Genomic DNA, 25,651 nt, shown 5'->3' on the forward strand with positions numbered 1-25,651 from the left:
TGGCCGTGTTACCTGTAGGGCCCCTTGACCGTGCCAATTTTCACCCGCCACATCTTGATGTATTTATAATATTGGGAGGCTGCCTTCACGTCCCGTTTGAAATGAGAAATCCTGATGGATTTCCTTGACCCCGTGGGTTCCTGGACACCTTGTGGGTCCCATTTCAAAACAGATGTCACGGGACACCCCGGCCTTATGGGCTATATGTGTGACTCCAGCTGCCCCTTTACCATGCCCCAAGCCTCACAGATGGCATTGACATTGTCTGGTCTAGGTCTTGCTGTGATTTGGCCCCCTTGTCTTCTCTGGGCTCTCCGCAGCCCTGTCTCTGTGCCTCACTGGCGCCTGGGCTCTCCACAGCCCTGTCTCTGCGCCCCAAATGCCATGCTCTCTCTGGAGCCAGGGTCTATGCACCCCCAAATGCCACACCCTCTCTGGTGCCGGGGTCCCCATGCTGCAGTGGGCCCCAGTGAGGCCTCCTCCTTCCCCAAACAGCTTCACCCAAACCACCAGTGGTAAACAGCAGCAAACAAAACATAAGCCCCTGAGCTATAACATAATACAAAAGATCAGGGTGTGCTCTGACCCTTTAGAGAATCAGATTTCATCCCTGGCACTAAGTCTCTAGTAGGCAAGGGTACCTGTGAAGCTCATGGAGTCCCACTGGCCCTAGGTGCAGCATATCAGACAGTTGCTGCGTCACTGGGCACTTCCTCCCTGGAGGCTCCTTCCCTCCTGGCTGCTAGCAGGGAACTGCCTCCCTGGCCTCAGCCCTGGGGTTTACATATATGCCAGGCCATGCCCCTTCTGATCAGCTGACCGCTGGCAGGTGTATGCCAACTATCACATTCTGGCTGCCCTGGTATCCAGCAGCTGGGGCTCTCACCTGACTGCTTGGGCCCTCTCCTTAGCAGTTTCAGCCCTCAAAAGGAGCAGGACACCCTAGTGTAGTGCCTTGCGACAGTGTTGCAGTGAGTAAGTGTTGTAACCAGCTTCATTTGTTTTGCTCACCTGCCACGCTTTTGATGGGAAATTAAAGAAATCAATAAACAAATGAAGAATCACTGTAGTTCTTATAATTCTATTCCCTAAGGGGAATGACTTCGTACTCAAAGAAAATTAACATAAAGCAATCACAATCGAACACAGGTCAGCAATGTCCACTTTACAGTCTGTCAGTCTAGTGAGTGGCTCTCAGCCAAACTCACCTTCTTTAGTTGTCTCTCTTCTCTTCTTTTTCTCCTCGAGTCCTGTTGTCAATGTTGAGGCATTCTTCTCCCCTAGCACATAGAGTAGTTTCACTTCTCTTTTGCAACGGTGCAGGTAAGTGACTGATTCTCCTCCCCAGATTTATCGCTCACTCCAAAGCTGCTTCCAAGTTCCCTGTGCCTCTGCACAGGCTGATTCAACCAACTGGGCTGAATTTCTCTTGCTTGTCCCCTTCCAGGGGTTGTTCTCTATGAATGCACTCCTTTTATGTTCCTCCTCACTCTTCTTCCAGTCTATAATTTATAAATCTTTCCAGTTGTTAGATTTCTTCACTGCGGGGCACAGACAGATGACATCATCATTGTTGGCCGGCATCTCAACTCTCAATAAGTTTTCTCTTTTTCCCCTCTTTTAGTAACAGGGTAATTAGCTCCCTGTTACAACATGAATCGTTGTTTCTTTTTCTTTTAGATATAGAATGGAGAAATCACCCCCCAGTCTGCCTCACTACTGTAAGCAGACAGCTCCACCCTCTGTTTCATTTACCACCAAGCCTACATAACTGGGTGATAAAAATTCCAGAGGGAGAGGGGGCCTTACTCTTTCTTTGTCCCGAGAGTTCCCACCAAATGACCAGGTCACCTCACCTGGTGGTATTGACATCTTTTAAAAGCATCAGTCTGCATCCAATGGGCCTGCTTCTGGTTGGAACTTAGTGATGAGGTCACAAAAAGTTATAAAAAGGGATCACCCCATCTTGGAAGGAGCAGACATCTTGGAAAACACAGGACCAAGCTGAGGCCTCCAGAATGAGCTCAATTAGGCTCTGAATGAACATGTGAGTAACCTACCTGAAATGTAGCCAGTAACTTAATTTTAAGTGATCTAGACACGTATCAAAAGGGCCAAACAAGCCTATGTGAATTTGCTCAGAGCAGTTTCCTTTCAATTTTCCTTTTGTTTTGCATTCCTTTCCCATGCTCTCCCTCTTTGATCAATAAAGCTATCTGTTATAGCACAACTCACTGTGTGTGCTTAAGAGGGTGAGATTAGCCTTGTAGCCCCCTTTGCTCACCTAGGAAAGGGAAGCTACTTTTAATGCTTTAGGCTATAAGGAGCACCCTGATATATCCTGCTGGGGGCAAAGCACCCCCAAGCTCTGCAGGGTCTGTGTACCCAAGGCTGCACAGAGCCCTAACAAAGACCCAGACCTGAATGGTGGCAGCAGTTACCCCAGGCTACAACCTCATTCCCACAAAAGCAGCAAGGATTGGAAGGCCAGGTAATCTATAGGTGGCATCTTAGGATGCAACATAAAACCACTAAGGTAGACGGTATTACTTCTGCAGTTATGGATCTTAGCAAGGATGCAGAGTCCCCAGAATTGCATCCTATGACCACTAGTGGCCTTCATATTAAGCTATTAAGTTGTAATATTTTTTTGCAATTATGACATAAACACATGTGATACAACATGTGAAAAAATCCATATTAAACTAGAAAAGAAAAAAAAGGGAGGGAGGGAAAGAATTATACATAAAATTGCCTAATTAGGTTTAATCCTGGGAAAATATTTCAATTTACTGAAACACATTTGCCAATAACTCTTCATAGGTCATAAGCCACACGCGACACATAAAAGAGTGTTCCATTTTTCCAAAGAGCTGATGAGTTTGCCATGACACACTTTGCAAATGCTGGCACCATTGCAAAAGCTGTGGGTATATTCACACAACTCACAACTTGTTGGCTTAAAAAAAAAATACTGCTCTCTTGAGTTTGCAGTTACTTACACCACTGCCATTTGTTTCCTATTTTTAGCAATTGATATGTCATGTTTTATGGCTGAAGGAACCTTTATTGGCTACAATTATCTCAGCTGCTTAAATATTCACAAGTTTAAAAAGTTAGAAGTGGATGAAATTGAATATTTTTGTCTCAGATACAGTGATAAAAATCTGAAGGTAATCAATTGAAGCCAAGGGAATTAGTCTATATTATGAATGATTCAAAAGTACAGAAAAGGGCTTAAGGAGCTAGTGATTCTGAAAAGAATCTTCTTTACTTGCTCCAGTTCTGGAACCTGCAAGGTCCCTTAGCACGGTTGCAGATAGAAAACAGAAGCTGGAGACAGTCTCTCTGCCATAAGGTAAGAAGGGAGAAGAGAAAGAGAAGCACCCCTATAGCCCTATGGCTAAACAATGGGTCTTTGAGGCAACTTTGTAGCTCTCCAGGGGGAAAGGGGGGAGGGGGAGCTGGAATCTCTGTATGCCCCCATAGAGCTATATTTCTGTAGTGCTACAAAGTATCTCAGCACTTTGCAGCACGGCAAATGAATCCATCCACACCCGGAATCTGTACAAGACCCCATGTTGTAAAGTAAGGGCCCCAGACTGAAACAAAGAATGGCCATGTAAAGGAGTTGAGGAAGGATTTCATTATAGAGAGGGTTCTGCAGAAGGCTGCAATAGAAGAACGTAATGTGACAATTGAAAAAGAAAAGGAATAATTTTTAGACAAGCATTTAAAAACAACAAAAATAAATCAGGCAGAGGCTGTACAGCCTGTGTTTTGCCTGTTTTTTGAAGCTGAATCCACAATTTTGTCCTACATGTAAAACTTTTTCTAGTGCATGAGAATTGTCAGATGTGAATGGGAGTAGTTTACCTGTGGCCTGCACTGAAACTGTACTTCCATTTCTTTGGATTCACTCAATATTGACCATGTATTTTAAAAGGACCAACAGAAAAGGAATTTGAATGCTGCCTTTAAGAAGCTTTACCATGCATCTGAAATTAGAAAGTAAACCTAGGCTCAGTCTTCAAATCAAATCATCATTATTCATGCTAAATGATTACATCTGACATTTATTTACATTTTTGAAAATCAGTCATGTAATTAAGATGCTGATAACATAATTACTAGAAAAGCTTTTCAGTTAATGTTAGCATATTACAGATCTCTAGGGTGCTTTTATAAAAAATAAAGATGCTTTTACTTAAGGGTTAGCCATGAAAGAAACAAACATTTCCCAGGCCATTCTGAAATCCCCAGCTCTTTAAAAATGTAATGTGTATGACAAAACCTATTCTATACAGTAAAGATGAGATTTAAAAGCAAGGGTAAATACTCTGTGTTGAAAAAGTATAGAATTCAGTCAACATCCAGGCTGGCTTTTCTGCGTGAAGGGGTTGATTACATTTTTGCCAGAAGCAGGGAAAGCTTCTTTACAGAACAACAGAATACAAAAAGAACAAATAAGCCTAAGTGAAGCAGTGAACCTGAATAATGAGCCTCAGTTTTCACCAATGATTAATTTGGCTGAGGCTAAAATTCCAGTGATGAGATCCCTGATGTATATTAAGGCCCCAGTGATCTCCCAGGAACTGACCCAGAGACTTATATGTGCTACTGACGTGCTTAACAGTCTCCTGTTCAGAAAACTACTTTCCTTACAACTGGTCAAAAATATTCCACTGAAAAAAAATTCTGATAAATATGGGGTTCTATTTAAATTTAATTGACTAAATTGTCCAATGGGAAAAAATCTTGAAAAAATAAAAATATTTCAAATCATTTCAAAGAAAAAACCATTTCACTAAAAAAATAGTCAAGCCTAAATAGATTTTCATCTGAATGCTCAGAGGCACTTCTCCAAGAGTGTTATTTCTGTAAGATGTTTCAAGTTCCCTTCCCCAACTGTATTGACAACAGCTATTAAAAACAAAGATTATAAGGGAATGTGTATAAAAGGGGGAAGTTAAATTTATCCTACCATCATACTGTAAAATATCAGAACTATGTCTGCTCAAGCTCTACAAAAATATTTTCCTTTCTATAAGCCTAGAAAATTTGAGCTTAAAAGATATAAGTTCTGATAAATGAAGGAGTGAATGAATAAACTGAAAATTTTAGAATAGAAATGAACGTTTTGCTAGTGTGCCATCCAAAATTATAACCCCCTTATTAATTCTACTCTTCATATATTTTCTTTATTTTGTTTCAGTCATCGCTTCAATTGTTTGCATGACTATAACTGAGAAGAAAATTTGGCCCTAACCAGGACACCAATATTCGCAGACCAAAAACTCATACATCACTATGAGTAGACATAGCATGCTGTAAAAACCTTATGAATTACATTCTTGTACCTTGGTAGCGTTGGAGTGAGGCTATAACCGTGATGGTCCAGCAAATATCCTTGCCTGTCACATTCTTGTATCCATTTGTTTGACCAACATTAGATAAATATTTTACTAACTTAGTATTATAGAAAACAGCAAACTTATACTATATAAACAGACTTAGTTCTTGACTTTTTTCTGTTCCTTCACTGGAAATAGCATCAAAAAAGGTGATTTTTCACAAGAAAATATATATAAAGATTAACAAGGTTTTAAAAATAATTATAAGACTGTATGCAATAAAGATCTGACACTTTTTTTACATTTTTGTTTAAAACGATAGAAAAATAAGGGAAAAGTATCAATATCAAAAGGGAAAGTATCAATATCCAGGATTTAATGGATTATAGAGAGCACAATTAATCAGCATATATGTGTAAAAATGTGCCAAGTATCCAGATGTGCTTAAAAAGAAACAAGCCTTCTTCAAGAATGCATAGAAATTGTGTTCTTAATAGCTTCAGCCATATACAGAAACTGTAACTTGCAATTAGCAATTTGTTTCATTATATACTGGATTAGTGTCTTAAATTGAGTAATGCACTATATAATGTTATAATGTTATATACAAAAATGCATCTTCCCTCCCTCACACATGCACAGACCCATGAATGCATGCAGGGCTTACAAAGGCTTTGTATTCACAGTTGTATCCAAAGGCTTTATACTTACACTCACTCCATTTAATCAGCTTGTGTGAATTCAGGGTAGATGAGATTTTATCCTGTCTAAAAGCTCAATGCCACAAATCAATGAATTACTTTTGATTGAATTATTTTCAAACATTTCTGGGTCATCCACTGACAGCAGGAGTATTTGATATCCCTAACTTTAAGTAGAATCTTTACTATCTGAAGTTTTTGAAGGAACAAAGTTAATAAATAGGTACAAGATGCTACAATGGCCATATGTTCAACAAAAGAGTAAAATGTTGCCATCAGAATTTCTGAATAGAAACAGTTCACTGCCACTAGGCACAATGCATCTGAGGAAATGTGAAAGAAAAGAAAACCCACTGACCAGGAGATTCAATATAGTCTAAGCCAGCACTTGAAAATTTGTTCCAGTTTCACTTTGCTGTTTGCTTTAAAAATGTTCTGAAAAACACTGTAGATTAGGGGTTGGCAACCTTTAGCCTGGAGGCCAGATCCAAACTACCAAGTGATTGGATCTGGCCCATAAAGCTGGAATACCTGTGACAATTACACAGCAATTTGGCACTGCAGGGATGGAGGAGGAGCAGAAGTGGCGGCCTTCATAGCCCTGTTAAAGTGGCCAGCTCTGCCAAAATTTTGCTGACCCCTGATATAAAGCATTTTAGTTGAACAGTTTTTAAACAAAATTCTTCAATTCAAAATGAATTTTCAACTCAAAATGTCCATTATTTTTATTTTTTAAATGTTTAAAAAGTTAGAAGTTGAAAAAATCCATTTAATTTTGGGTCCAACAAAATGTTTCACTGGACATAAAAAAAAATAATTCTGACATTTTAAAAATTCTAAATGAACCAAAAACTCTATTTTGCCTTTCACTCTAGCAATAAGAAGAAATCATTCATTAGCTATTAGCTGTTAGCAATTAGCAAATCCCATTACAGTGAAGAAATGAACTGCAGATTAGTGCCACTGTGTCCTATGGCAATTTTTTTAAAGCAGGGGTGTTGTTCAACTCCTACCCCATGGGACAAATCTGGTGCAAGAAGCCATGTCATCTGGGCTGCAGGGGTCCCCAGGGATCTGAAAATTTGGCAGTGGAAGAGTGGTGGTGCCAAATACCGCTCCCCTGCTGCCAAATTTCTGGACCCCTGGGGAGACCCATGGGCCAGTTGGCACACTAGATCAATGCACTGCAGTGCAGGGCCAAAAGAGGCAGTGCAGGGTCCCAATCTGCCAGTGCATGGCTGAGAGAGGTGGCACGGAGCCTAATCCACTTGGCAGTTTGGGGCCAAGGGAAGTGGCACAGGGCCTGATCCTGGCATACAGGGCACATCAGGCCCATGGAATGGCATCATGCCATTCATCTGCCCTGCAATATCAAGAGATTGAGCACCACCATTTAAAGGGTTTTATATTCTTAAACATGCAGATAGGCACCTAGAGGAATATTCAGAAACATGATCAAGCTATACTCCTAACTCCTATTGATTTCAATGGGATTTCAATGTGAATTAGATATCTAACATGCTAAGGTACTTTGGAAATCCCACTAGGCTTCTATTTGCATAATTTGGTGCCTAAATAGCCTCACAAATCTGACTGCTAATTAATTTTGAATGTGTGTTCTTATTCAGTGCCATCTACAGTATCTACCATTCACATGATATAATAAATATTCCCAAAATGGTATGTAGCCATTCAGACCTTCGTAGTGATCCAAGGATTGATGGTTTGCTTTGGCACTGAATCCAACTCAGCCCTGAGATATTAACTTCATTGACCTTTAATTACTAAATTCTGCCTATTTTTTTCTTGACAATCTGGATGATAAGCAACTTCTATAACCTTTAATTTGAGCTTTTTCAGGATTTAATCTTATAGTTAGCTCTGTATGAATTGACTGCAGGAATGGCCTTGCCTATCATTTATGTAGAGAGTTACTCTTATAACTTAGAATAATGTCTGGGATGTTCCAAGGAGGCTAAAGGGATTAAGGATTGCCTTGGTGGAGAATTCCAACCTGGTATTCAATCCTGTTTGAATTTCAACAGGATTTCAGCACTTAAGTCTCTTAAGTTTCTTTGAACCTCCAAGCTAATGACATAAATAAAGGAAACAGCATCCAAATTGAGTTAAAGATTTGGAACTTGCACTCTTCACTTGGGCAATAATCTCTTATGAACAGTTGAGATGTCAAAAAATATAGCAACATCTTACATAAAGAAGATGACCCAATCAGAATGGATTTACTGTGACATTGCATGGCTTGAGTAGTAAAACTGAATGAATCTGAGAAATGTTGTATTATTAATATTTTTTTTTGTTAAGGCTAAAATGTTCTATCCATGTAAAACACAATAATAAAGACAATTCCTATCCCAAAGCACTTACAAACATGGGAGACAATAGAATATTCAGAAGCCATGATCACGGAGAAGCTTTGAAAGTTTTTAACATTGAAAGTTTGATTAGATTCATAGATTGTTAGGGGCTGGAAGGGACCTCACAGATCATCGGGTCCAGCCTCCCCCCCCAGCAGGAAAACAACTGGGGTCAAGTGACCCCACCGAGGTGACTGTCCAGTCTTCTCTTGAAAACCTCCAGGGTAGGTGACTGCACTACCTCTGGGGGGAGTTTATTCTACAGTCTGGACACCCTGACTGTGACATTTTTCCTGGTATTGAACCTGAAGTGGCCTTCCAGGAGTTTGTAGCCAATTGTGCTGATTAATATCAGCACACTTCTTTTGGAAGTTATGACAGAGGTAAGTGAGGGCAGAGTGGTAACCTGGGGAGCTGAGATAACAGATTATTCTGTGCTTAAGAGGCAGCACTGAATGAGGTGAGAGAAGGAGACAGAACAAACAGGTTGCCAATTGATTAAGCAGAGGGCTGGAAGGGACCAACATGAGAAATATGGTCAGAACAAAGAATATAGGGTAGATGTGAATGTGAAGAAAAACTAAACCTTGGAATGGGAAAGCACTCTCCATTTTTCTTTTGAAAAAGAAGAAAAAGAACATTTGAACTGTTTTTTACTTTGGATTCCCACATGAATGGGTTTATCTTTTTCATAAAAATCAGCCCCAATATAATTTAACACATTAAGTACAAAAGCTTAACACATAATTTAACACATTAACTACAAAAGCTCTCTAGTGCTTGGTTTCCTCCCACAATCTGTGCAAAGACACATATATCAAACCATTCAATGCCATTCAGGAATAAGTAAACAAAGTAAGCAAGCAAGCTTAGGACACATGGCTTGACTCTGCAAACACTTAAGTCATCTTTCCCACTATGAGAAAACAGGTACCTTTGTCAACATATTGATAAGTTCAATTAAACAAAGAAAGCTTTCTTACTTTTTGGTTGAAGCAACTACAGTAAAACATTGTTTGATGTAAAGCCATATAAGAAAACGATGAAACGAAACAAGTGTACTATAAGTGGAAGTGCACTTTAACCAGAACTGTAATTTGTAAAATGGACAGAAACAATGTAGGACTTTGAATCTTCTTTGCTACAAACAGAGGTTCACTATATCTAAGTTCACACTAGGTCAAATTCTCCCCCAAAATATGTATGTGGGACATTCACTGGAGAAGCATGAGAGCAGAATTTGAGACTAACAGAATTCCACTATACTGCCTAGTTGAATTAGAGATGGGAAGATAATGAAAACAAGTATATAAAGAAACATTTATTTTATCTCTAGATTAAATAATTATGGAGACCACCCACACCAACATGCCGCATCAAAAACCCAACAAAATCACTGCTACTACTCATTTTGTGCACTTTAGATTATAAAAACATGTCCAGCTGATGATCTGGGTGCATGCACATTCATTCTAAACAGAAAAACAAAGAACAAAACAGAGCTCCGGCCAATGCTCAATTAATTGATATTCAAAATCTTTCAGGTCTCTTGACAACCAGACCTCTCCTCCCCACATATTTAGTGGTACTACTTTAATTGCTGCAACTGGAAATGATTTTTGTCATATGTGCAGAATTAAAATATAAATTCCATTGCTGATTCTGGAAAACTGTCAAAGATTTATATGAAAGAGCCACTCAAAGCAAACAATAAATTAATCTGTGATTTGTGCTTAACATAGTGAAATGATCAAAGACAGATACATATTCTGAAATGTGCAGAGAACCATAAAATGTATTAGACCCTGCTAATATATGGAATTATCAAAGACCTCCCAAATGTCTTAAGTTAATTCAAGCCCTCTTGTTCACAATTAGAGTGTTATCTTAAAATCTGCCATTTGGTTCCCTACTATTGCATCTATACACAGAAACTAGCATGCATCAGGAAAGGCTAAGATTACTAAACCCACTAAACCCTTACATCTTTCTCTTTTTTTTTTTTAAATAAGGACGAATCTGTTTAAAGAGATATATTTTCTTTCATGTGAGCCTGATGCTGTCTAATCTAATTCTTGATGTTTCTTCCATTGTACGGTGAGTTGTCCTTTGAGGAAGAAAAACAGCTTGTGTTTTGATAACAAACACAAAAAAATAGTTGCTTCTCTGCTTTCAAAGAGACAAGCTGTTTTTATTTCCTCTGAAGAAGCTCATTACAATATGATGGGCAAAATGTCAGAAATAATTAAGTACAAAAGGTGGTATTGGTATACAGAGAGAGGCCACTGGAAACAATGCCTCTATTATGAAGACCTCCCATCAAAAAAGAAAGAAAGAAAGAAAGAAAGAAAAAAAAAAACCCCAACCTTAATTACCTGACATGAATTTAGTACATTTTTAAAAGGAAAAGTAAGGCTTCTTAGATGATCCAAGAGCAATATGGGTACATAAAGGAGATCATATGAAGTGTACCATTAACATTTTCTTTCCCTGAGTGAAAAGAAAGTTAAAAGAACTTGATGTTAGAACAGAGACTGTTGCAAGACAGTCATCACACACGCACACACACAAAATCAAGCTGTTTGCACTTCACAGAAGGAGCAAAGCTCTCTGTGAAGCTCAAAAGCCTTTGGACTTCCCTCATTTTATATTAAGGAGGTCGTGCCTCCCACCACCCTGGGGTCAGCGCTGTAAACATCAACCCATCAAGATAAGAAGGTTAAGGCAGATGATATTAATTACCTGTTCTTTCAAGTCATCCCTGTCTCGCATGTGGTTTCCTCTTTGTAACATTCATCTAGGCCAATAAAAGCAACTAGGGGGAAAAATGACTTCAGTGGGCTTAGACCTTACTGGGCTGCTAATGACACACGGGGGCTTCATTTGCCGCACACGCGCATACATAGAGAGGATACAATATATCATTTCTGAGTGCAAAATAGCATGTATCCTGTAAACTGAATTTTATATGAAAATATTAAATTGGACCTTAAAATTAACACTGTTTTGGCTGGAATCTATTTATATCTCTTATACTGCTTCTTACTGAAATTAGAGGTGGAAATATGACTTATTACAGGTAAGTGATGTATTTGCTCCCTAAAGGGAGCTGAATCTAATGTAGTTTTAAATAAATCAAACAGAGAAGTATAAATGATTCTGTGGTCTTAAACTTCACTAGTAGGCATTTTTTTATTGTTGTTCAGATATATTCTCCTTTGTTTTATCCTATTAAACACACTGTCCCTGGCACCGGCTGTTTAGCAATCATTTTCTTTTCTTGGTAACACGGATCATATTTCCAGCTTGTTTTCATTTAGCCAAACTACACATATTTATCTCTGGCCTTCTGTCAAATGTGTCTTTATAATTTTTGTTGCCCATCTCCAAATTCAATATAATTACAAAATATAATAGATTATTCTGGCATTGAAGAAAAATAAAGGAAATACAAAATGTGAGGTGACTTGGCTCAGATAAACACACAAAAAAGTTAAGACATTGAGAATAATCTAATAAATGGATCAGTGATCTACAGCTCACAGGCCATATCCAGCCCTTGACAGGAGAGGGTAAAAAGAGGCTGCAGTTGAGGGCATATGAAGCACAAAGCGGGGAAGGCTAGGGGATGCAAAAGGAAATCAGCAGCCCATTGCAAATGGTCTGCAAATGGTGGCATAATGTTCATATCAGTTTGCTGACCCTTGATCTAAGTGGTTCTAAAAATTCTTTAAATTAATTTTAGTAGATGTTTCTAACTGCCTTAGACTGTTCTGAAAATTTCAACCAGGATGCCCATTTATCAGGCTGCTAAACTGTCTGAATCTCTCAAGTGGCAAAACTGGGAAGTAAAATCCTCCTAAAATAAGGGCCTCAATTAAATATCCACTATGACTAGAACTACCAAGTACAGAGAAGTATGAATAAAAAAAAATCAAAATTAACTATGTTCTGTTGAAGCTCATAAAAAGTTTAATTTTTGAATTTGTTGAAGATTTCAAGATTTTGGACCAAAGTGCAATTTTGTTATTTAAATCAAACCAATTTTCACTTTCTACTCAAACCAGGTGTATATATCAGAAAAGAAGGTATCACTGGACACCTATACACTGTGTATTCAGCATCCCTGTGCTTCAAAATGGTAGTGGGTGTGCTTTAACTGAAGTTAAATGAGTTTAAAGTGCCCCTGCCACCATTTTGAAGTGCCAGACGCTGAATGCATGAGACGCTGGCAGCACTTTAATTAGAGCAGCTTCTGAGAGCCTCTCTATTCAAAGCACCCCATCCCCAACCCTGGAGCACATGTAAAGATGCCCACTGATGCCTACAAGAAGCAAGTTCCATGTTGTACTCTAAAGGCTGTAGAGGGAAACAGGTTTTTTTCAAGAAGAATCTCTAAAAAACTAGGGCACATATCTGTTATATTAAATATATTATGTGGCCCTCTGTTCATTTGATGTGCATAGTATTGCTTGCTAAAGGATAATTGAGAAATTATTCTGTTTGAGTTGATTTTACAGGTCTGCAGGATCTAAAGTTAAATAAGCCAATCACTGGTACTTAACAAATGGCAGTTCCTTTGAGGGTTTACCTATAACAGGTTCCGATCAGCAGGCTGAAGAAGAAGAAAAGAAGTTGAAAACTTTGGCTCTGAAGCTGAGACGGGGGACACAAAGAAGATCAGGGAAGACAGGAGAAACAGAAATAGACAGCATCTACAAAAAAACAAATGGAATCTAAAAATTAAGTTACATTATATAAGATGGGCTATGAAGGCTAAATAGGCTTTAAGAAACATGCATATAGAGTGTTATTGTTTAACCTTATTTAATTACTTCTATGGATAAATAAAAACTATGTTTTGAAAAACTGAATATGGCTTCAGCAAGTCCAGAAGGCATTCCTTCCTCCCAAATCTTAATTTTTCTGCCATCCAGCTGACTACTTAGAATCCATGAAATACTATTTTACCAAGCCCTTTGCTCCAGAATGCATTTCTCTGTCCCTTATTATAAGTAGGTCATTGCTTAATGTAATTATATATAGTGCATTTAAAAAGTAAGATTTCTCAGTGTCATTCAACTGCTGAAACAGTGTTAAGCAAGCAATCTAACTCAAGGAGACACAAAAACATGAAGTATCATGGTATTTTAAAAGCTATAGAAAATAGATTTCAGAAATACTTCTATTACAAAGGCTTGTAAAATATTATTGGCAAAATTATATCAGTTATACCTGCAACTACATTGACTCCACTAGCATTTTAGACCAAGTATTATTGCCAGAGAACATCAGACTCACATTAGCCACACCTATGGTTAACATGGAAATATTATTTATCTGAAGAGAAGATAGGAAGGAATTTGCATTCATACTTATAAATCTCATGGAACAAGAAATAATTAAATAAGGAGGAGTCTGAGGTTTAATTAATAACAAAACTTCCTCACTTGTATAGCCCTGAGATTAAGAAAGTTATATAGAGTAGGGATGCTTCTTACTCTTGCAGAGTAGGAAACATAAATATCACATCCAGGTTTTTCCAAATTTCAAGGGGGTTTGGCTCAGGAGCCTTGGTGTAAGTCCATCTTTAAATCTGGAAGGCAGTACTTCAAAAGGTTAGAGCACTGTGGCAGGCCAGTAGGGGGAGCTCCTGCATTGAGCCTCCCACCTCACTACGCCCGTCCACCTTCCAGACTCCATGTGTTCCTCCAGGAGCGCCTAAGCCCTGGCAGACCCCCTTTCGAGCCCCACCGCAGAGTCTGGGGGTAACGTGTGGTGCCACCACCCCGAGAAGGGACTGTCTGGGTCCTGTGTCCTCAGGGAAACACAGGCCTAATAGTCCTATGGGTGTTCAACCCAATACAAGAACTTGGGGCCCCCAAGTCAGGGGCCAAAAAGGATGGTCTCCCTTAGTCCGCAGACCGAAGGGGCCTCCTAGGCATAATTAAACCCACCCCTCGATGAGTCTCCTACACCAGTCACAAAGGAGAACTTTATTGGTTACAGAGGGTAGGGTTAGAATAGGGTACAGAGTAGAGCAATATCAGAGAAATCCCATAGAGCAAACTCCTGTGGCTGGGGTAGCCTTTGATCTCGCATCTAAGTTACTGCAAGCTATATAACTAGTTGGATCTCAGTTAGCTTACTCACAAGTATCATCTAGAGGCTGCTGGAGATTCCCTCTGGAGGCAGGCAGTTCCTTGATCATGAGTTTTGAGAGAGAGAGCCAGTTTCAGATGGTACAGCTCTTCTTTGTTCCTGAGTATCCCTCATGGCTGCTGCCCCCCCACTCCTCCCAGGCAGTCCTTAACTTATATAGCCCCTGTGACCAAATTTACCTGGTCCAATGGAAGCCAATACCTGTTGGCTGTGAGCCAATCAATTTGAAATATATCACTAGTTGCCGGGCAGACTCTAGCCCACCAGGAAGGAAGCCCCTCACCCAGGTATGTGATGCCAGTCACATAGGCAGAGGGAGCAGGTTTTCCCCCTCGCTCAGGAATGTATCCAGCTCAAGTTATCTGAAGAGATAGGGTAAGGATGCGTCTCTCTGCTGGGCCCATCCTTATCAAATTGTCACAGAGCAGAGACTTTGGGGAGAGACAAAGGTGGCTTTCTGCCACACGCACATCATTATAAGTTTGGAAATTTAGGGTATGCCAGCTCAAACAACTGCTTCTCAGCAGGGTAAATTATTCTACTTGAAGCACCATGCTACCATGACTAGAATACTTCCAGTAATTAGTTTGTTTAAAATTAATTCAGGTGTTAGTCCAGCTCTGTTGTAAAATCCGTTGCATGAGTTTTGTCAAGATGCTTACCTGTGTTATTTTGTGCCACTGTCTGTAAAATGGAGACAATAGTAACGACTTCCCAACCAGTAATAGGAGTTGTATAAGAACTAATCTGCATTTGAAAATTGTTTTGAACATATAAAATATTATGTTCTTCTGTGCCACAGTGTAGCTTTGCACCCTGAATTTCCAAACTTAAAAAAGTAGGTTTCGTTTAAAATGACAGTCTGTGAATGTATTTATATGCAAACATAGAACAGTTGATTCACAGCTAAAGAATATGCTAAGGAGTCTGATTTAACACAGTTAATCTTAACAAGACAAAATACTAGAGTGACTACATGACACAGCTGTCATGATCATCTTCACCTCTCTCAGACCTCGCATGCTAATTAAGCCAATAGAGCTTTCCAGCATGATGCCATAAAATGCTAACTGATTTGCAGTTCTTAGCCTATGCTCATACCTGCAGACAGATGCAATGATAACAAAACTCAGGTTTGAGCATTCAAACATGCAGTAAATGCAGCAGTAGAATATTAGAGTATTCTACTGCTACTAGCAAATTGCCCATCAAGAATGACTGGCAGGGCCGGGGGAGTGGATGGGGACAGAGCACCGCACCCCACCAACCTGCACCACCGCCACCTCCCAGAAGCAGGGCAAGGGAAGCTTGCCCAACCATCCACTCCATCCGCCTCTGCCAGCACTCCACACTACCTTTACCATCAGGGCCAGAGGGAATAGTGAACATGGTGTGGGATGGTGGAGCACCACCAAGATGGAGGGGACAGAGTGGGGACAGTCATGGCAGTGCTCCACCATCCCATTCCATCCCTGCAATTTCCTCTGTCCCCCTCCGCCAGCACCCCATGCCGCCACCACCACCTCCTCCAAGGAGCAGGGCTGGGGGAGGGGTGAGACTAGCGGCGCTGGCCTCGCCTCCCCTCCCCTCACTCCATCCCTTCCATCCACACTGTCATGGCAGTGCTCCACAGAGCACTCTGTGTGGTGCACTCTGATTGGTTGTTTCAGTAAGCATTGTGACTGGCTGCTGAGACAACCAATCAGAGTATTCCAAGAGCATTACAGACAGACAGACTAAGCCCTTTTTATATATATAGAATTCTTGAACAAAAAGCTGTTTATTGTTCTGATTCAGTGCTATTGTAGATCACCTACTGGTGTTTAATTATAACCAGACATGTCTAAGAGTTAAGCTTTTCTCCTTTGTAAAAAGGTACAAGTCAGTCATTTGATTGCAACTCCATAAGGTCCTTACAAGATAACTTAATATTTATGTTGAGGTTCTTTCAAACTACTTCCTTCTACACTGTGTCTTCTCAAAGAATTCAAAGTCTTAAAGTTCTTATCCAGCTGTTAATAAGATAATTTCCTAGATGTCAATGGAAATTTTACATATATAACTACTGCTGCTTCAGATGTAAGCCTTTGTCCTGCAGTACATGTTCACAATTAAAAGATTAGCCTTTACTTTATCTTTTCCTTCTACAGGTTATTTACTCCTTGGATGTACAAATAGGAGAGAACACTGATGTGTAAGAAAAATCACTACCAAAACATTTGCTCCAAATGGTAAGTACATTATGTCACTTTTTGGAAGTATTTTAAGAAAGAATCCGATTTATTAAGTAAATGAGACAAACAGCATTGCATTATAGCCAGGTCCAGAAGTTACACTTATTGCACAGTAAATGCAGAGAAAGCACTCTACACCCATAACTGAACAGACAGTCAGGGCACATAGAGGATCCCATTCTAAGATAACTCTGGATGGATGTGATATCAGACTACGGCACTGTAGGTTAGAGCACTGTTATGAACATCTATACCAGATCCCATCACAACTCATGGTAGGTTGCAGTCCGCCGGCAGCCCATGGGGCTTTGCAGCATCCCACTCATTCCCCCTTGCAGGTTGGCACTCTAGCCTCAGCCAGAGCTCTTCTGGTCTGCCCAAGTGCCAGGCCAGCTCTGCCCCTGAGCTCTCAATGCCCGGAGGCAGCAAAGCCCATCTTTCCAAAGGCGAAGCCCCTTCCTTTTGTTCACTCTGGCCAGCTATGAGCCACTGTCTGGTATTACTGCTCAGTATGCAAATTCCATCCACCCCACCTGGGAATTTGTAAATATTGCATCTTTCAATTAAGTTCTGTGCTGTTTGTTAGACACAGCATTCATACAGATGGCTGTCCAAGATGATCATCTTGTGAAGTGCTGTTTTCAAACATCTGTATCCAGATTCCAGTCTATTCAACTTGAGCCATGCATCTCCATCAAGGGCGTGCCCAATGGGGGATTCGTGATTTTGGTATAAAACGCCGCAGAAATAGATTTCAGACCAGATTACTCTGAACAATCATTTCATTTCCATTCACCTCCCCCCTTATCTAAATTTAGTGAAACATACTGTGCGGGCCGGGTCTGACCCCAGGCCCTTTTCGTCATTCTGCACGCGGGCTGTGGCCAGCAGCCCGGGCAGGCCGGATCGGAGAGGGAGGTCGCTGAGCTAGAATTAGGCACAGACACGTAACGGTTGATTTTAAGATTGTTTTACTTACACCGAGATGGTCGTGATGTAGGCTGAGAACTTGCTTGAGTTGCAGTTACAACAGAAAACACGAACACACGTGGAGGTTGCAAGGCTCCACGCAGACAGAACACAAACAATCACGTGGAGCTTGCTAGGCTCCACGCAGACAAACTCCGGATGTCCAGGACAAGCGCGCATAAAACTCGTCGTTACGTCTTATAGTAGGCTCCGTTCAAAGACGGGAAGAGGTGGGCGGTGGATCAGGCCGCCAAACTCCTCTGAGCGACACACAGGGTTTCTATTACCCTGCCGCGCACACCCAGAGTCCCCACGAGATGGATGCGGAGTCCTCTTCGGCTTGGGCGGAAACTGCTCAAGCCTCTTATACAGCTAGCAGGCCAATCGCTAGCCGCCACGTGTGAATAATTTAGCACTAGCCAATTGCGGGGCACAAATTTGCATGCGACGAGCGGGAAATCTTTGCACCGTGCATTTCTGTGTTGCAAAGGGAAATGCACCCTGCAAAGATCGCTGCAAAGTGGCGGGAACACTCCTTTGCACGTGGGTTCTCTGCGCAGCAGAACTCCTCCGTGCAATGAAGCTGTAAACCCACGGGGATAATTCTTAGTGCCGAAGCGCACACAAAAAAATCAGACCTTTGGGTCATGACACATACAAGGTCACAGTAAACAGCCTGCCAGGCTTTCCATGGGCCTGGCAGCAGGGGAGCAGTTAGAGTTTATCTTATGTCATTTGATCTAATGCCCTAGACTGCAGGGAATACACCTGTGTAAGTTGTGCAGCCTGTTATGAATCTCTGAGCACTGTTAAGTACAGAGTTGAGCTTTATAGTGAGACAAGTTCTGGATCATACAGGAGCACAGTAATCTTCTGGGGTGTATATCATTGCAAGTGCAGTGGCTCAGAGTACTTTGAAGTTGGCACACTATGTCATGCTGGTTAAATGTCTTAAGGCAGCTACTTGTGCAGTTACTTTACTGCTAACTTTCTGAATGTGATGTTTATAGGTGATGGAATGGTCTAATGCGACTCCTTGGTAAACTGGGGTGTATTCAAGGAGCAGCATGTGGTTGCCTACTCTGATTTTCAGCATGCTCTTGATTCAATGACTGTCCAGGTGGAAGACGGATGATACTGTTTTATTAATGCTCCCCAGTGACCCCATGCCTCTCAAACACACCGCCCCAGCCCCTGAACCATTGGCCTGGAATGAAGCTGAAGCACCAGGATTGTTACCCCCTATTGTTGTTGGGGGCTTATCAGTCTGTGTTACATTAATTACATTACATAAATCTGATTAATTGACAACTGGCCAACCCATCCCTCAAGGTTACATTGTTTTCCTGAGAGATGCCAGCGTGGTAATGCGGAACCGCTTTATGTAAAACCGCACCCAAACAGACCTCTGAACACATGGAAAGCTCTTTTTGAGCCCCACAGCTGAGGTATTACAACAGTTGCGACTGTGCGTTTTCACTGGTGCATCTCCAGGAGCCATTTGACAGAACACTTACATATGAGCACTGCTGCAGGTAACCTCCCCCACCCTCCACCCCAATCGTTCCTTCCCTCTCATCCTGGAGAACCAGAGAAGGCTTATCCCTCTGGGCCTGGATGCAGCCCTCCCAGCTCCCACAGCAGGGAAATGAAACCCAGGTGTCTGGGTTTTCCCAGCTGGGAAGTAGAACACAGAGGAATTTAATGATGTGGTCAGTGCCAGATTATGAGCAGCTCATCATAGGTCCCTCAGTGTCTCCCTTGTCTGTAGACTCCACATTTGAGTGCAGGAGGCCCGGTCATGGATCCCAAGATACTGGATCCAGGATGGTCAGCTAGAGATATATGCATAGATGGTACCAATGAAATGAGAACCAAATGGGATCCTGGATGTGGAGAGTAGGAACGGGCAGGGTGGTGATTGCTTGCACCCATGCCACTGCAATACTTGTGTGAGCCATCCAGACACAGGAACACTGCAAAATCCAAAAACAAGGTCTACAGATGGCTACCCACTGTGTGAGGAGCATGTATGCCTCTATAAAGCAGAGAGAGTCATGGGCCCCAAGAAAAGGAGTTAATGCACAGAGTCAAAGATCGCTTGGGATCCGGCTACAACATCCCTGAGTGGCTTCAGCACCACTTTCCATGGAAACATCATGGTCCCCCTGGGCGGAAGTGGCGGGACAGGCTGCCACCCACACTCAGGCATGGACAGCGCTGCTCCAGAAACTGTTCCCTATGGCAACAGGAACAGGGGTACCACAGGGGCCAGCCTTAGATTGCAGCCAAGGGAGAGTGCTCCACACTGTGCATTGATTAGGAAATTATGGGCTGCCAGGGGGTCCTGAAACAGGAAATATGCCTTGTAGGAGCTACTGATCCAAAAAGCTAGGAAGATGTATTACAGGGCTGGGACCAGGGAGCAGCAGTGTGGGAGGGGAGGAAGGCCAGGCTGCCTGACACCCGATGCCAGAGCTGGCAATGATTCAGCTTACTTTCCAGGGCTAAGTTGCTACCCATGGCTGCTGGCAGTTGCCAGCATAGGCGTGGGGCCCCAAAGAGGTACTAGGCCAGTCGTGGAAGGGTGAAGAAGTGCTCAGAGAAGCTGGGAAGTGAGGGGAAGGCCCACAACACTGCCAGGCCAGGTACAGCCTATGAGAGGATAGGCAGCCCCCGGGCTTGAGTCCAAGTTCCAGAGCAGACAACATTCCACAGGTTTTTCTTTATTATGTGCACAAAACGTTTGGCACCTGCAACATTAATTAAAATTGATGGGCGGCAATTTTACATGCAGCATTCCCCCTGCTGCCCCAAGGTTTCGTGTTTGTTCAGCCACTGTAGCTTCCCACCCTCCTTCCCCTACTCAATGTCATAACTGCCTAGTACATCCAGAGTCTTTCCCCACTCTCACAATGTTAACTGAGAAAAAGATTCTGAGTTCTAGAGCAGGCAATGTTCAACAGTTTTTGTTTAATAAACACATTAAAAGTTTGGCAGCTTCAACATTTGATTAAAATGAGGTAAGTCTCTTCCACAGGCCACATTCCACCACAATCCCAGTGCGTGCCCCTGCTGCAGGGCTGGGGATGGAAAAGGGAAGGGGCATGGTGCCCAGCCAGCTTAGGTTGTGGGCAGTGTGGTAGAGCACCTTTGAGGTGCTCACCACGTGGCAAGGGATGCAGTAGGCTGGGACAAAGCCAGCAAGGAAGGCAGCCAAGCGAAGCCCCCCAAATGTCATTCTAAGGAGGGAGGAGTGTGGTGGAGCACCTTTGGGGGTGCTCGCCACTTGAGGGCTCTCACAGGCTCTGAGGGGAGCCTGCTTTGGAGGAGCAGCAGGGGAAACCTCCCCTGGGTACCATTTTAAGGGGGAAGGTGTGTGGCAGGGCACTGTTGGTGCCTGCCACTTTAAGACTGGAGCCAAGCAGCCAGCAGGTGCTTGATTGCGGTGGCCATTTTAGATCTCTGGCAGCCATATAAGCAGGGCAGTTCACTGCTGGCAAGCCAGGTAGTAACATTGCCTGGCTGCAAGGCTCCATAGCATCCTGGAGGCAAGGGCAGGAACTGTAGGGGATGGCTAGGAGGGTCCTGCTCCTGGTCCAAAACTGCACCTTGCTGGGAGTGGGTGCCCTGGTAGGGCTCTTGGTGGCATGGGAGCCCCCAGGAAATGCCAGGCCAGTTATCACCCTGGTGAAAGGTGGGTAGGTGCGCCTTAACCCTAGCCCTCACCTTCAGGTAGGTCTGGTAACATCATGGGTTGTGGGGACCAGGCACAGCTGTAGTCATGTGAGCCCTGTGGGGTGCAAGACCCCGAAGAGAAAGAGTGGGAGCCAGGCAAGGCTGTGACCACCTGAGCCCTGTGGGGTGTAGGACCCTGAGGAAAGGTAGTTAGGGCCAGGCATGGCTACGACCACCTGAGCCCACTGGAGAGGGAAGCCCTGTGGCCCCATGTGAGGGGGTGGAGATGTGGAGCCCCGGTGAAGGGGGGCAGTGGAAGATATGGAGCCCCAGTGAGGGGGGAGCCCCAGTGAAGGAGGCTGTGTGGAGCCCCAGTGAGGGGGAGGAGATGAGGAGCCCCAGTGAAGGGGGGAAAACCTGAGGGCTGAGAGCCCAGTATGTTTATAGAAAGTTGCCCCTGGAAGGGGCCAGAGCAAGCTTAGACCTGGTCGGGTAGTTGGCTGGCCACTATCCCGGAGAGGGTCGCAGGAGAGGCCCAAAAGACAGTACGTCTGCCACCCAAGGTATGAACTAGCTAAGCCTATGGCCTAAGGGGCCCGCTCCAAGAGAGAGCAAGGTAGCATAAGTTGTTGATGCATGAAAGAGACCCTGTGAGAGGGGGTGGAGTGTGAGAGGCCCTTGTGAGCAGAGGGCGGTATGAATGTGAGTGTGTCTGAGGCCTGACAACGAGGCCTAAGCTTGGTCTGGCCATAGGCTGGGAGCACTTTGTCATCTGGATGCCATCTGCAAGGCTTGGGCTGTGGTGTAGGGGAGGATTGGAGCCACAGATAGCACCCCCTGGCATAGGGTCAAGAATGGGCAGCCTCCTGCGTTAATGAACATAGTAATTAATTAAGAACAAGACATGGCAGGTGAGTCAGGTGGGTGGCATGGCCAAAGGCAAGTGGGGAAACTAGCACTGGCTAGTCAGGGAGCCCCACTTTGCCACAGACAGCAGTGCCTGTGATGCAGGGGCAGAGAAGCCTAGGCCTGGAGACCATGGCCTAGTGCAGGGGCAGGCAAAGCTTGGCCCACAGGCCAGAACCAGCTAGCAATGGACTCCATTTTCCAGCAGCCCCTGTCCACATGACTGGGGCTGGTCTCCATGGAGCCCCCAGCCCCAGCTGCACTGTGATAGCAGAAGGCTGGAGTTGCCATAGAGACCTGCCCCAGCCAAGCAGGCATGGCATGCGGCAGGGCAGTGGGCTGCTCGGAGCCTCTGGGATCTTGCGGTGGGGGCAGCTTGGTCTGGGGCCAGGGCAGAGCCATGATCTGCAGCCTACATACTCCGGGCAGGGGTGCGCAGGCTGCAGATCATGGATCTGTCCTGGCTCCTTGCAGTGGTGACAGCGTGGTCCAGAGCCAGGGCAAAGCTGCTATCTGCAGCCTGCACTCCCCTGCCTGGAGCATGCAGGCTGCAGATTGTAGCTCTGCCCTGGCCCCAGACCAAGCTGCCCCCACCGCAAGATCCCAGTGGCAACCCCAGCTTTGTGCTATCACAGCACAGCTGCAGCTGCTGTTTCCATTGAGACCAGCCCCAGCCATGTGGGCAGGGGCTGCTGGGACATGGAGTCCAGCTACTAGCCAGATCCACTATTTTGCCTGTCCTTGGCCTAATGCCATACCAGGGACACTCAAAGCTCTCCAGCCCTACTCATCGGGGAAGGCCTCCCAGTCCACATGGGTGAGGAGCAACTTGACCAGGGCTTTGTGGATCTGGACAGACTGCCATTGTTCAGGGCCAAAGCCACCAGCATTAGTGAGGAAGAAATAGACACATCCAGGACACACATCTATGTGCACACTTATGCAGGCATGTGCACGTGCACACACACAGTATCCAGGACATGCATGCACTTGGTGGGTACAGGGTGTACTGGGTAGGCATATCAGGGCAGCCAGCTGATGGCTTGTGGCCATGATGAGCCACTGACTCATCAGGTCCAGGTGGGTGGCTATGATGGCCCCACCAAGAGTGGTGCAGCTTTTTGGCTTTGCCCAGGAGGCTTCAGCAGCCGGGGGAGCCCATGGAGCATGCTGGGAAGCAGATGAGAGCCCCTCCACCTGCTGGGCTTGTGCCATGCAGGCAGGCTCTGAGCCCCTCCCCATCAGCACAAGGGCTAACATGTTCTGTTTGCTCCTGACCTAACCTTGGATACTTAAAGCTCAAAAGTTAGAACACTTCTACCTTGGGCTTCTTGAACACCTGTACTTAGCCTATAATATCATGTCCAAAATAATTAAATGTTTTCAGTATAAAAAAAGAATATAATGAAATCTCAGATGAGCAATGATGCATTTGCTGTGCCTCTAACATGACAATGAACATAAAAAAATCAATTTATATATTTATTTTCCTTTAACATAAGCATAATGTAATTCCATCTTTAACAGGCTATGTATGTAGGTAGATCAAACTTTGTTTCATTTTTATTCAGTTTAGATCCTGTTTTTGAAGATCAGGATTTGAATTCAGCATACTTGTTGAGTAAATACTTTGAAGATTATTCTGTAGAATTATTATGCTAAACTCAGAATCTAAAACCAGCAAGTCACTGACGTGTTTTAGCAAATTCTGACAATTTTTTTTTTTAGAAAAGTGACAGAGGAATTCAATTGATGCCAAGTCCCAGTTTCATGAAAGAATAAAGAGGCACTAAAGTTAAAGCAATAGATTAACATTTTAGGAATATGTTTCTCTCCGGGACACTGCTCACACAAGCTGGACTCCTCGTGTTTATGATGATAGATGCAGGTTAGCCCTTTATCTACAGCATATCAACCAGTGAAAGCTGGCATTGCATCTGTAGTATGTCTTTAAATGGCTAGATAGAAAATGTCAAAACGATTTGATCCAGTTTTATAATCACCTTTCAAGACTTTGTAAGATATTTTACACTTTAAAGAGAGATTAAAAAACTTTTATGTTGAACTGGAAAAATAGAATAAGCACATTCATATGCTTTAGGTAGGGAAAGGAGGACTGACTGCATTGTGCCATGAACATATCAAGTCAAATTAGTAGTTTGACATTTTGATTGTTATGCATTTTAGCACAAGTTTGAGGTAGACCTGGATAATTCATAAGAACTTAATAGCTTCATTAATCATAAGGAACATTTGATAATCTACAGAACTGTTTAAATTAATAGCCACTTGCATTGACTGTCCGAAATAAACAAGGAACAAAAATTCCTTACACGTTCTACCTTTTACAACAGGTACAATTTTCAAAATGTCTAAAGAACTTAAGATAAGTCTCATTTTCAAAAGTAACTTTGCTGCTTAGTGGCAGAAGCCTAAATCTCATTGATTTCCTCTGAGACTTAGGCTTCCAAGGTACTATATCTACACCTAGGATTGTCCCCAAGCTTATATCCACTGACCGTCTACGCTAAAAACTACTGGTGGCAGTCCAGCAGCTCTGCCGAACTTCAGAATCTGTTTACAGTTACAGATAATGAGTCAAATACTTTATAAAAACAGATGTTCTCACCTACACCAGTGGGAAGCTATAAACCCAAGCATATACAAGAGAATAGAATCGGGTCTATGAATATTACACATGAAGGAAATAAATATAAGAAGGCCAGGTGCTTAGTTAGGTAAAGTAGTCTAGCTCTAGAGATATCATTGAAGCAGTGCTAATTTGTACTAGGTGATATCTGGCCTTATTATTGTAAAAAGAGACTTCCTGTAAATAAGTTACGATTCTTGATACAGTCAATAAAGTTTCATTTGAGGTCTGATCTTTTCAATGTCTTCAGTGGGCTATGGATCAAGCCTTTGATTAAAAAATCTAATGGCAAGTTAAATTAAACTGTGAAAACAACGTTAAGTTTAAATGCACAGATCATCAACTCTACCCACACACCAACAGGGTATAAGTGGCATAAGCAATAAACAGTAGGGCTGTGCAAAAGAGCACCATTTTGTTGCAACTTCCATTTCAACATTTTGATGGGACAGTGTTTCCTTTCAAGTCTCGTTTAATTTCAAAACCGCTATTCTGTTGTTTTGTCGAAACTGTTTCTCTGTTTTGACATTGTTTCAATGTTTGACCCCCAGGCTATAATGGGGAAGCACAAAGCTGCCTATAACTTTGTAATTTTTTGCCTGATTCAGATGAAACTTGCAGG

At 42.9% G+C, this 25,651-nt stretch overlaps 2 long non-coding RNA genes across 2 annotated transcripts; one reads left to right on the forward strand and one right to left on the reverse strand.

Moving 5' to 3' along the window:
• Positions 1 to 1,060: 1,060 nt before the first annotated feature.
• LOC109285682 (uncharacterized) lies at positions 1,061 to 4,187 on the reverse strand. Its single transcript, XR_002093496.2, has 2 exons — positions 3,877 to 4,187; positions 1,061 to 1,541 (listed from the first exon to the last, which is right to left on the reverse strand). It is a non-coding gene; the product is annotated as an uncharacterized LOC109285682 (long non-coding RNA).
• Positions 1,682 to 20,842, forward strand: LOC132243599 (uncharacterized). Its single transcript, XR_009455272.1, has 3 exons — positions 1,682 to 2,047; positions 16,743 to 16,823; positions 18,806 to 20,842. It is a non-coding gene; the product is annotated as an uncharacterized LOC132243599 (long non-coding RNA).
• The last annotated feature ends 4,809 nt before the right edge of the window (positions 20,843 to 25,651 follow it).

The sequence above is a fragment of the Alligator mississippiensis genome, chromosome 10, assembly GCF_030867095.1.
Source record: "Alligator mississippiensis isolate rAllMis1 chromosome 10, rAllMis1, whole genome shotgun sequence".
Taxonomy (NCBI): domain Eukaryota; kingdom Metazoa; phylum Chordata; order Crocodylia; family Alligatoridae; genus Alligator; species Alligator mississippiensis.